This window comes from Macrobrachium nipponense, chromosome 4, assembly GCF_015104395.2.
Source record: "Macrobrachium nipponense isolate FS-2020 chromosome 4, ASM1510439v2, whole genome shotgun sequence".
NCBI lineage: Eukaryota > Metazoa > Arthropoda > Malacostraca > Decapoda > Palaemonidae > Macrobrachium > Macrobrachium nipponense.
In genome coordinates this window covers 136,488,129-136,500,136 of record NC_061100.1, presented here as the reverse complement: position 1 = coordinate 136,500,136, position 12,008 = coordinate 136,488,129, and the positions used below count along the sequence as shown (strand labels likewise).

At 36.1% G+C, this 12,008-nt stretch overlaps 1 protein-coding gene across 1 annotated transcript in view; it reads left to right on the top strand.

Annotated features, from left to right (window-relative positions):
- The window catches only part of LOC135211516 (uncharacterized), a 629,390-nt gene that overhangs the window by 311,437 nt on the left and 305,945 nt on the right, over positions 1–12,008 (top strand).

Genomic DNA, 12,008 nt, shown 5'->3' with positions numbered 1-12,008 from the left:
CTGTGGTTTTCAGTTATTTTTACATATGCTTTTTCCACCTTCCTCCCCTTTGGTGCCATTAATGTCCTACCCCCACTGTATTCTTTAGATTACATACATACATCCATTTGCATTATATATATATATATATATATATATTATATATATATATATATATATATATATATTATATATATTTATTTATATATATACATGTATGTATGTATGTATTAACTTATCACATCCACAATTGTTCTGTGCAATAATAAAAATATTATATATATTTATATATATGTATGTATGTATGTATGTATGTATGTATGTATGTATATTGCATAATAATAGTAATTTATCCTGATCATCATCATTATGAATAATAATAAAATATTCATTAGTCACCCTCGTGGACGTCAAGGCCAAGTTTCGCCGAAGTGCCAGAGTAACTTGTAGCGAAATTTGATTTAACTGAAGCGAACTTGAGCGGCCCTGTAACCCTCGAAGTTGAGCGTGACTTTATCAAAGTTTCTGCCTAAGTTAACAGCGGCTAAGAACTAACCCATTTACATAGTTTGACAACTAATTATTTTGATTAAAAAGGTTGATGAGATCGACAAGACGCCTTTGTCCCCGCTCAAGTTTTCAATAGGCTTTGCATCTCTCTTGAAAAAAATTTTGTTCGATCTCCATTATTATTATTATTATTATTATTATTATTATTATTATTATTATTATTATTATTATTATTATTATTGAAAAAGAAACCCACAAAATCACTGTGTATAACGTGTTTACTTCTAAGTATTTACATTTCATTTTACTCCACACTCGAGTACTTTCAGGAGTAAAATGAAATGTAAATACTTAGAAGTAAACACGTTATACAGTGATTTTGTGGGTTTCTTTTTCAATCTTTAGAAGAAAACTGAAAGAAGTTTTTGTTTGGTTCACTATTATAATTATTATTATTATATTTGGAGACGTACTGATAGTATTAGATGAATCGATACTGATGTTGGTAGGGAAAGGAGTCAATATTATGACAGTTCTTTGATGTTTATGCTCTTTTAAAAGATCACTGTAAGATTTTAAGGCAGAATATACTGGAAAGCTCAAATAAGTTATCCAGTCAATATTGGGTTAGTTTTCAGTTTGTTAACGCTTCCTTTCAAGCGGATTATTATGGTGCACTTAATTCATGATACTGTTAAGCCTATCTATGGCATTCCAGCGATCACCATGTAATTCTCTTACCCTGAGTGATATTTAGAGGCCTTCAAACTCTGCCATCCGATAATTTACATTTTGCTAGCTGCCCTATTCAATGCGTGCATAATTCACCGGTTTCTTCCAGACTCCCTACTCTTAGTTCACTTGATACCATTAATCAAAAACAAGCTAAAGGATGCAGCTGACCCTGGCAACTACCGGCCGATTGTAATCACAACGATCGCATCGAAGATACTTGAGTCTGTTCTTCTAGTGAGACTTCTCCCCTTTCTACACACCACTGACAACCAGTTCGGGTTTAAAGCAAACCACTCAACCGACACCTGCATCTACATACTGAAAGAATTGCTGAACTACTACCTATCATCAGCCTCTCCTGTTTTCCTTTGTTTTGTGAGAAAAGCATTTGACAGAGTAAACTACCTGAAGCTCTTCCTGAAGCTGCATAAAAGGGCACACCCCTATATCTAATTGGCATTTTACATTGCTGGTTCTCCACACAGCAATTCTGTGTCAAATGGGGAAACGTATTATCTTACACCTTCGGCTCCCTAAACGGGCTTCGGCAAGGGGGCATTCTCTCTCCATACCTGTTTAATACGTACACAGATGCCTTGAACGTCAAACTGAACTCTGCTCAATCGGATGCATTGTCAATGAAACAACTATAAACAACCTCTGTTACGCCGACGATATGGTTCTGATTTCCCCATCAGTGCAAGGTCTCCAACGACTCATCGACACTTGCCGCCAATATGCAGAGGAATTTGATATAATCTACAACGAAACCAAGACCCAGTGCATGTCGCTGCTCCCGAGATCGCTTAAGCATATTGCAGAACCTCAAATTTTCCTCGGAAGCCATCGGCTGGAATTTGTGCACGAATTTCCGTACTTGGGTCACATTATCACCGGCAGACATTGAATAAGAGGCGTCGTAAACTATGTGCAGCGGGCAACATGATTGCAAGGAGGTTTGCCTTCTGTCACCGAGACGTGAAACTGCTGCTCTTCCGCTCGTACTGCTACAGTATCTATGGGTGTTCCCTCTGGACGAACTATACCCGAGAGACGATGCGACGCATCACTGTTGTGCACAATGACATTCTGAGGCGCCTCACAAACACTCCCCGCTACCACTCCGCCACACAGATGTTCATAGAAAACCACCTGGACAATTTAAAAATCATTGTTAGGCGAACAATGTCCAGTCTGGTAACCCGAGTGAGAAACAGCAGCAACTCGCTCATACAAAGCATCCTAAGGAGTGAAGCAAGAAGAAAATCAAAATTGTGGGAAAGATGGGAAAATGAGGCCTTTGTCCCCTAAAGGACTTAATCTCTGTATTGGCAAGATGTCATCTGCAGTTTTTGGCATTATTACATTTATTGCTGATATTTTAATTTTTCATTATTACTGTGATTACTATCAAGTTAAAGTTTTATTTACATTTAATTTATGTATTAAGCCCTCTGGACCTGACTACTGTAACCACCTAAGGTCCCTAGTTGAAATTTGAGTTATATAATATATGCACCATCTGTTATTACTCTCAATGCATATTTTTTTTTCTCACCAATATTATTACTGTTATTACCAGTATGATGATTACTAGCTTTTATGCTACCTCAGCTACTTTGTGGATAAGTGCCGATTATTCATTTTCTTTTTCTATTTTATCATGTTCACATGTATCTAGATTGTGTTTGCTACTGTCTGTATTTTGTATAATCAATGTATATGGCCCCGAGCCGAAATAAAGCATATTATTATTATTATTATTATTATTATTATTATTATTATTATTATTATTATTATTATTTGGAGATAGTTTTTTTTTCCTCTCTCGTTGCTTAGGCCTTCTCGAAGGCTTCATCCCTCTTTCCTCACCCTATTACAACGGTAGGCCTATTTGCCCTCCGCGTGAGTGAGAGGGGGGGAGGGGTTTGAGGTGTTGTTGAGGAGGGGGAGGCTCGGGACTTGATGTGATCATCTTGCGTTACCCAAGCGCTGGACATGGAAAAGGCATACGAAGGTCCATTAAGGTAGGAAGATGAGAGGGGGAAGATTTTTTCAGGTGAATTCCAGAGAAAAATGTGTTTTTGTGGACATTCATCTCAACAGCGTGAAGCGACGAGGAAAGCAGAGCTCGTTTTTCTTTGAGATAAAGTATAAGAATGGGATTCTTTCTTCGTACTTTAGTTGTATGTTACGTTTTTAAACTTCATCATTAATACGATGAAGTTTAGTGTTTTCGTACTTGTTATTGTTATTGATTACATCTTTTCATCAGAACTCCGTCATATTTGTTTTTACTAAGGTAAGAAATTACCAGAACTGTAAAAAAAAGCTTGTGTAAGATTGTCGGTGACTAATATCCTGTTCCTTGTAGAGAATGGCTCTGAAGAATATGAAGGTAGAAGGACCTCTTAAGAGTCACGTACCCGTGTTAAAGACTCACAGACTAGCTTAGGCACCTAACCAGCCAATGTGCCGTGCAAGTATACCAAAACGTGCACTTGGTTTCATTATAAATCCTTCTGTAAATTTAGAATTGAAAATTGCTCTCTACAACACATCACGTAGAACTTATAGCAATTCAGCCTTACTCTAAGTCCGAACTGTTCATATTGCTTCTCCCATTTTTTCCCCACACAACCATTTCATAAGCGCCTCAGTGGCGTGGTTGGTATGGTGTTTGCATCCCACCTCGGTGGTCGCGTGTTCGATTCTTGGCCATTCCATTGAGGAGTGAGAGATGTGTATTTCTGGTTATAGAAGTTCACTCTCGACGTGGTTTGGAAGGCACGTAAAGCCGTTGGTCCCGTTGCTGAGTAACCACTGGTTCCATGCAACGTAAAAACAGCATTCAAACAAACAACCATTTCATAGCACGTAAGTGATCCACACTCTGTCTTTGTCGTTTGAGTCTATTTCTGATGTAAATTCCTCTTTGATGTCTTACTTTTGCAACCAAGATTTCTTCCCTACACCTTTTGAGGTGGCGTCGGTAATGATCTGACACGGTAATTGTTTCAGTGACCTATATCCACCACCTTTCCCTTCATGCAAAGGCCCACGATAACATGCCTTTACTTTGCGCAGTGGCAGTATCGTAACTAAACTCGGTTTTTTTCCATCTGTCCACCCGCCTGTGGTGTTTTTGTATGGTAACACTGCGTCCCGGGCTTTAGATAGTCACATTCAGCTTACATTCAACAATATTAACAATATCCTATTTCGAATATTAACGGAGTAATTCGCATACAGTAAATTATTAAAATGCTTTTCAGCTGCAAATGTACACCCAGATATCCTTTTATTTACCTAAAACTTACACATAGCGAAACTATTTAAAGCCCGGGACGCAGTGTTACCATACAAAAACACCACAGGCGGATGGACAGATGAAAAAAAAAAAGAGTATAGTGAGGGTTGACCAAGGTGCGATTATTGCTAGTTGCTGTCTGTTTGGAATCTTGTTTTCGTGACGGGAGGCCGATCTGTCAACGATCAAGCGAAGTGCTACAGAACTTGGTGTAACTGGATGCCTCGAATTATGGCAAGGAGAAGAAATTACAACTAGACGAGGGTCCTCAAATTGCTGGCTTGTTAGGAAATTTTCATAAAAGGAACGAAGTGTTGGAAAAAGAGGCACTTAAAATAAACACATAGTTATGGGGTTAACGGTCACATTTGTTCAACCCCCAAAAGTATATGGGTTCGAATCCTGTATAATTCAGTTTGGATGCAAGTTATTCCAAAGGTAAGGCAGATTTGTTATTAATTGGTTGTTTTTGGCTTAATATTTACTAGTATAAACATTATGTTTTAAATCTTTGATCAGTGTGTGATGAATAGGCCTATCTTTGATGGAGGGGAGATTCCTTTCGACTTTTTTATCGGAGTCCAGTGAATACCATTGATGGAGAGGGAGAAGGTTTCTATGATACATATATACATATTTCCACTGTTCAATATCTAAAGAATACATTTGATTTGGAAGTATTTTATTCACATCGGCCTAATTGCTAATTTCCTTTTTTTATAACAGTAGAGGTCACTGTTACAAAACCCATAAATAAACATCATATCTGCATATTCCACATTACTTTAACGGTAAGGCGTTGTCTCCCGTTTGTTGCTCACAAAATGTATTAGGAATCTGTTCAGAGTAAAAGTGAAATGATCAGCTCCATCCCCCACCCTCTATCCGTGACTACTCCGACATCTTGTTCGCGCCATGTTACTTGGCCATTTAATGATAATAGTTATTTTAAATATATTCACCTCACCTACAAACGGACGCCTTAAAATGCATATGTTTATAGAACTTTTTCTTTCATTTCCCAAAATATTTGCATGAACGCGTGTTACACCCTGTATATATATATATATATAATATATATATATATATATATATATATATATATATATATATATATATATATATATATAAACGTAGAATTCTGTATTGTTTTGTGTACTGGTCGGAAGGTCGCGCTATCATTCATGCATCCCACTCTAAATGATAATTATGATCAATTATGCTGTCACAATTTCGGTTCAGGTCTCTCTCTCTCTCTCTCTCTCTCTCTCTCTCTCTCTCTCTCTCTCTCTCTCGTGGTAGACGATAGTTATGGTGTGCGCGTCCGAGTTCACGTGAAAGGTGTTTCGTCTTACCGCCTACGCTGATGCCATATTTTCGTTAATGACTTAACCCCTAAAGAGGGTTTCGTTGCGCACGGCATTCTCAGGGGAAGCCACTTTCGTGTCTCCTCTCTCTCTCTCTCTCTCTCTCTCTCTCTCTCTCTCTCTCTCTCTCTCTCAGATTGCTTATTTTAGTCTTGAAGGTTGAGTAACTGAGAAGGTGGGGTTACATGACACTTGATTTCTCTCTGCGATGACTAAATCGGCAGGATCGAAATTAGCTTGATCAAAATTTCTTTTTAAATTTATTTTGGAAATTTTCAATTAACTGCATTCAAGAAAAGGGGGGTATTGCCGCCAACGTACCTCACGCGGTGCACTGTAGGCATTGCTTAAGGTTCTTTTCAGCGTCCTTTTGTCCTCTTCCTGCAACCTTTGTTTTTCTCCGTTCATATTCTGTTTCTTCCTTCTTACTTTCCACACACTCCTAAAAATGGTTTCAATATTATTTTGAGAGCTGAATGACCTCATAGGTCCCAGCGCTTGGCATTGGGCTGGAATTCTTCATATATTCCATCTTGTCCTTGAATTCTTGATTTCTACGATAACCTCTGTAAATGAGTAGTACTATATTAATGAAAAAGGGGAGGGGGGAGGTAATTTTTTTTATTTATGTATTTATTTATTTTTTTAATGCTCCCGTATCCTTGATTTCTATGCATTTATGTTTGTAGTTTTCGTACGAGTCGTTTGATAATTATCTTTTTTAAAAGTTAACCAAGCTTCACTTATTCTCTTTCTAGCAGGTGTTTGAGAATCGAAACCATAAAGAAAGTTTTGAAGGGAATTTGTTTTGTTGATGGCATGCAAGTCACGATAACCGCTGAAGGCAGTAAATATGAAACGACATAAATCTAAAGAGCCTTCGCATATTCGTTTTTACATGTGGAAGAATACATATTTGTTTTGATGTTTATAGCCCCAGTAACTGTTTGAGGTTGAAGTATACAGGTGCTATACCCTTTCAGCTCAGTTAGTCAGGAAAGGGCTTGAATAATTAAGATGATTGAGTAAAAGTGCGATTTTAAAAATTTACCTTTCTAAGTGAAAATACAATATGTTTCTTTTTCTGTATCTAAGTGGGCTCATGTTATTCTGTTCAGAATCTTTTTGTCGGTCGTAGAAATTCACCAGTAACTTCACTTTGCAAAATATCAAGAAAGGTATTGGTGGACTCGATTGCTATCCTTCAGAGATCATTGGTTGGTATATGAGTATAATTAATGATTGTATTGGTGTAATGCTCCACAGTTTTATGTATATCAAAGTATATTTGGAAGTTATACTACGGAAATTTTGCATATTTTCAATCTTGACTCATCAGCAATGAAATAAAAATGTTTTAATTAGGTACGAGGAGGTAAATGAAACCAAAACTTCAACAATTGATAAAGATACGAGGAACACTACTCGGGTTACTTTGCCAATTCAAATTTTGTTACGTTGAAGAGAATTGGTTAATCTCTGATGAGGCTGAGGACGAATTGGATGTTGATTGTTGTCTAGTTACAGAATGGAAGTTGGGCCACCTTGGTCAGCACCCGTGCTCGAATCAGATTCTTTTCCCGATGTGATATACTTGCTACTGATTCCATCGAAATGAGTTGTATTTTTCGCTAAATATTGAGGTAATGCACAGGAAGTTCAGTAACAGAAAAGTGGAATATTGGAGTGACCATAATCCGTGTATAAAGATACGTACCTGCAAGAATATCAAATATTAATGAAGAGGTTAAAATTTTAAGTCTCTACTTCAAATTATATCTTGAGATTTCTCAAGGCAGCAAATCCCACTGTGGTTACCTTCACCTCTCATGGACCAGCTCAGAATGAGATTAATTTGGAATGGAATCCTTCCCAAGGAGGCCCAGTTTCCATTATGCATCTGGACACACAATCGGCAGAGATCGACGAGAGCTGCTCACAATTGGTTGTTACGAATCTCTGAACCAAGTTAATATTTCATCTCGAACGTAAAACCGTTGAATACTTTGAATGTTTACGGTTTTGCCGTGTTTACTTCGCGAGTAATGAACTTCATTTCATTTTGCAACTAATCATGAGGCATGGAAACGTGCGAGGGTATCTGTGATTAAATTTCAGATACATCTATATATAAAAGGCAAAAGGCCTGGCATAGTGTTCCGTTTGGGGCGGCGATTGTTCCAATGCACCTGCCAAGTCACCTTTAATTAAAGATCAGTTGCACTTGCATGTACGATTAATATATCTTGACCTGGATACATTTGACACATAAGTTAATTAGATGAAACTCGATGAAACGAAACGCGTTTTTAGTATTCGGTCAAAAAGTGAAGCCTTTGCTTTTGTGAAACACTGATGAGATTTTTTTATTTCCCCTTTATTTTTTGGGTCGTTACTTTATTGATGTGTATCATTATTTTCTGTAACAGGTTACTTTAAGCTTTTGTTAAAGAACATGAGAATGAGTACTCATTAATATTGATATCAATGATATTTCTGGGTTGAAGATACATTTTATATCGTTTTATTACACTTGCTACTTAATAATCCTTTTCGTGCATATATTTTCTTTTATGCTCTTTCTAAAAGAGAACTGCTACAAATGTACACAAACATCAATGCCTATAATTAAAACTGAGCCTTGTTTGCAACTATCTCCTAAAACACACATGCGCACAAATACATATTATGAAGGCATTATTTCACCCCTTCCTCTCCGTCTGAATTTTGCTTTGATCGAATAATGATCAGATATACATCCAGCCACTCCTTTCATCATTACAACCATCATCAACGCAGTGGTCGAACGCGCATGCTAATATACTTGGATGAAGTCCATAAAAGATCAGTGTGCGGCCCTCTATTGTCAGTGTGTCGGACCAGCAAACAATTCCATATTGCCCAGCTCAGTTATACAAAGTGACGTGTATTTGACAGACGTGCCCGGTTTTGTGTAGGTTCATTTGAACGGAACAGTTCGCCCGCTAGCGCCTAAAAGGCACCTATCTGTGGGTGGATTTAGTGATTGACATTTACGTGTTTGTTAAATTAATAAAAATATTTTTGTGTGTGCGTTTTTTATTTTTTTTTATTTTTTTTTATTTTTTTTTTATTATTATTATTTGTTTTGCCGCATCGTATCCTTGTCATTTATTGTTTTCAATCTGCTGTTTGGAAGATTGGTTATGCTACAAATTATACCTGTACAACTGTGTAACTACTGTCACTTTGTATAATATTGTTATGCCTTCTTGTTAGGAAATTATAGCTGTCTGAGAATTTCCTTCAAGCAGAATTCAAGTGTAAGTTGTATGAAGTAGAATTCACTACAAAAAGGGAAAAATTTAAAGAAATTCAAGAAAATAAAGACGAACAAGTATTGCAGACGGCAAATATTGAAGTTTTCTGATGAAAAATAAAGTAGGAAGCGTGTGAATTTAATTTAGTAGGTCATGAGACCTTAGGATTAAAGTCGGGAAAATGTTTTTTGTATTTGTTGTCATGACTGATTCAGTTTTGATCATATGACAAGATTGATTATGAGAATTTTATTTTTCATAATACAATATTCTGATCGGTATTAATGTTGCGCAAACATTGCTGTGGAAGTACACAGAGAAGTAATTCAGCAGAAATACTTGCGACGGAATGCTAAATGCTAAAAGATGGGAGACACAATAAACAATGAAAAAATTATAATGGTATATGATGTAATAGATTAGTTTACAAACATATTTATATAATATATATATATATATATATATATATATATATATAATATATATATGAATATATATGTATGTATGTATGTATATGCATAAGTATGTAAGTAGTATGTGAGTGTGTGTGGATCCATACTCACACACACAAATAGATTCCATTTAAGGAATGTTGAAGAACTTTAGGTAAAAAGAGCATGGCTCAGTAAGGTAGGTTTACATCCTCGTACTCTTCGCGGATTAGCCAGGTTTGTCTGGAAAATGTGGCGTTTGATAGGAACGGAACTGGGCGATGGTTTTTAAGAGTTAGTACTTCGCCGTGCCATTCCATCTGTGTAGCAGAATGAATTGAAGATCGGCACTTTTCACGCGCGCGCGTGTGTATGTGTTTGTTAATCTAGTTGTTGGCATATATTAGTTTCTTATATTTATGCTTTCTTTTGTATATGTTTATATATAGTACGTATATTTATATTTTATATATATATATATAATATAATACATACATACATATATATATATATATCTATATATATATATATATATATATATATCTATGGTTCGAATCCACGAGAAGACGAAATTATTATAAAAAAAAAAACACTTCGGTTAACATATATGAAATTACATAAATTCCGAGGTAGAGCGAATTGGATATTCAAGGACATTTGTAGCTTAATGCATGCATATGAGTTACGGTGATGTGGTAAAAATTCATATATATATATATATATATATATATATATATATATAATATATATATATATATATTATAATTATTTTTAGAACGCTTATGCTTCTTCTTTAAACGCTTTCGTTTGACTGTCCGGCTGTCTGTTTTCTAATGTATTTGTCACACACACCTTGAGGGTGTTCCATTCAAAGTTAGTAAAGGCACAGTTATACGTAGGTATACACAAAATGAGGTTTCATGTATGTCTGTCAGTCTTTCTGTCACACTTCCCATGCCATTGCAAGTCATGGTACACAGCTGGGAGGATTTCAGTTATGATTTGTCCTTTCCTTTGTAAGGATCATAATGGTATCTTTTCAAACCTGTCATCAATTCAATGAGCGAAGACGGGGCTGGTGGAAATGGTCTTAGGGATTATTCTCAGAATTATTATTATTATTATTATTATTATTATTATTATTATTATTATTATTATTATTATTATTGAGAATATACATTTCAAAAAACATAAAAGCCTTGATGATGCAGGATGCCTGTGTGTGAATAAATAAAGGTAATAACAGTGAAGCCTATGCAACACACACTAAGGCACAGCCCAAGGTTTGGAAATCATGAGATGTATGATCACCACCCTGTATATAGCAAGTTGAACATGGCATCATAGGTGACCTACCTACTGCCAATAGTTGTGCTAAACATTTGTGTGGAAGTGAGCGCACGGCGGAATTTTGCAAATCCCCAGCGCGTCGCATGGCGTTGGAAGTATTGAAGAAGATATTTGAAAAATGTAAATTTGTGATGTATCACTAATTATCAGAAAGTCCAGGAACCAGGAAATGGATCTTTAGCCAGAAGTTTTGACTTGAAACGTCCTCACAGAAGAGCACGGTCAAAAGTACACAGTGCCTGGAAGCAGTGAGAATTGCTTTCCTCGTCCTGCTGATGCTGCCGCTGCATGTGTGTGCAGATTGAGAGTGGTGGCTCACAGGTGATTTTTCACGCTCCTGTTACGGTTGAAGGAGACGCCGAAGGGGTCAAAAGGGGGAAACGCCCCCTGTCTCACCTGCATTCTAATTTCGGATAGTTCATTTTTGCCCTTCAAGTGATGGTCGCTGAGTTTGCGCTCACTCGGGGAATTCTGTTACATTGAATATTCTTTCTCTCTCTCTCTCTCTCTCTCTCTCTCTCTCTCACATCATCATCACCTGCGGTACTGAATAACACAACGGTTCCAGTGCCAGGCCATTAGACCACACGTTCCATGAAATCAATATAATCTTTCTCATTTTCCAGGAGAGGTATTGCCACTTAAAGAATTACTTTTGTCAGTTGCTTTGATTGCGCATAATTATATATATATATATATATATATATATATATATATATATATATATATATATAGATAGATAGATAGATAGATAGATAGATGATAGATAGATAGATAGATGATAGATAGATAGATAGATAGATAGATAGATAGATATATATATATATATATATATATATATATATATATATATATATATATAGAGATATATAAATCCTTTCCACTCTAATTTGATAGTTCTAGTTGTTAAATTTTGGATTAATGTCTGCAATATAATTAAAAATGTACTGTTCGTAGCTGCATGTGATAGTTTAACATTGTCCATTAATTACTGAAGTATATGTATTTTTATATATAATTTAACATC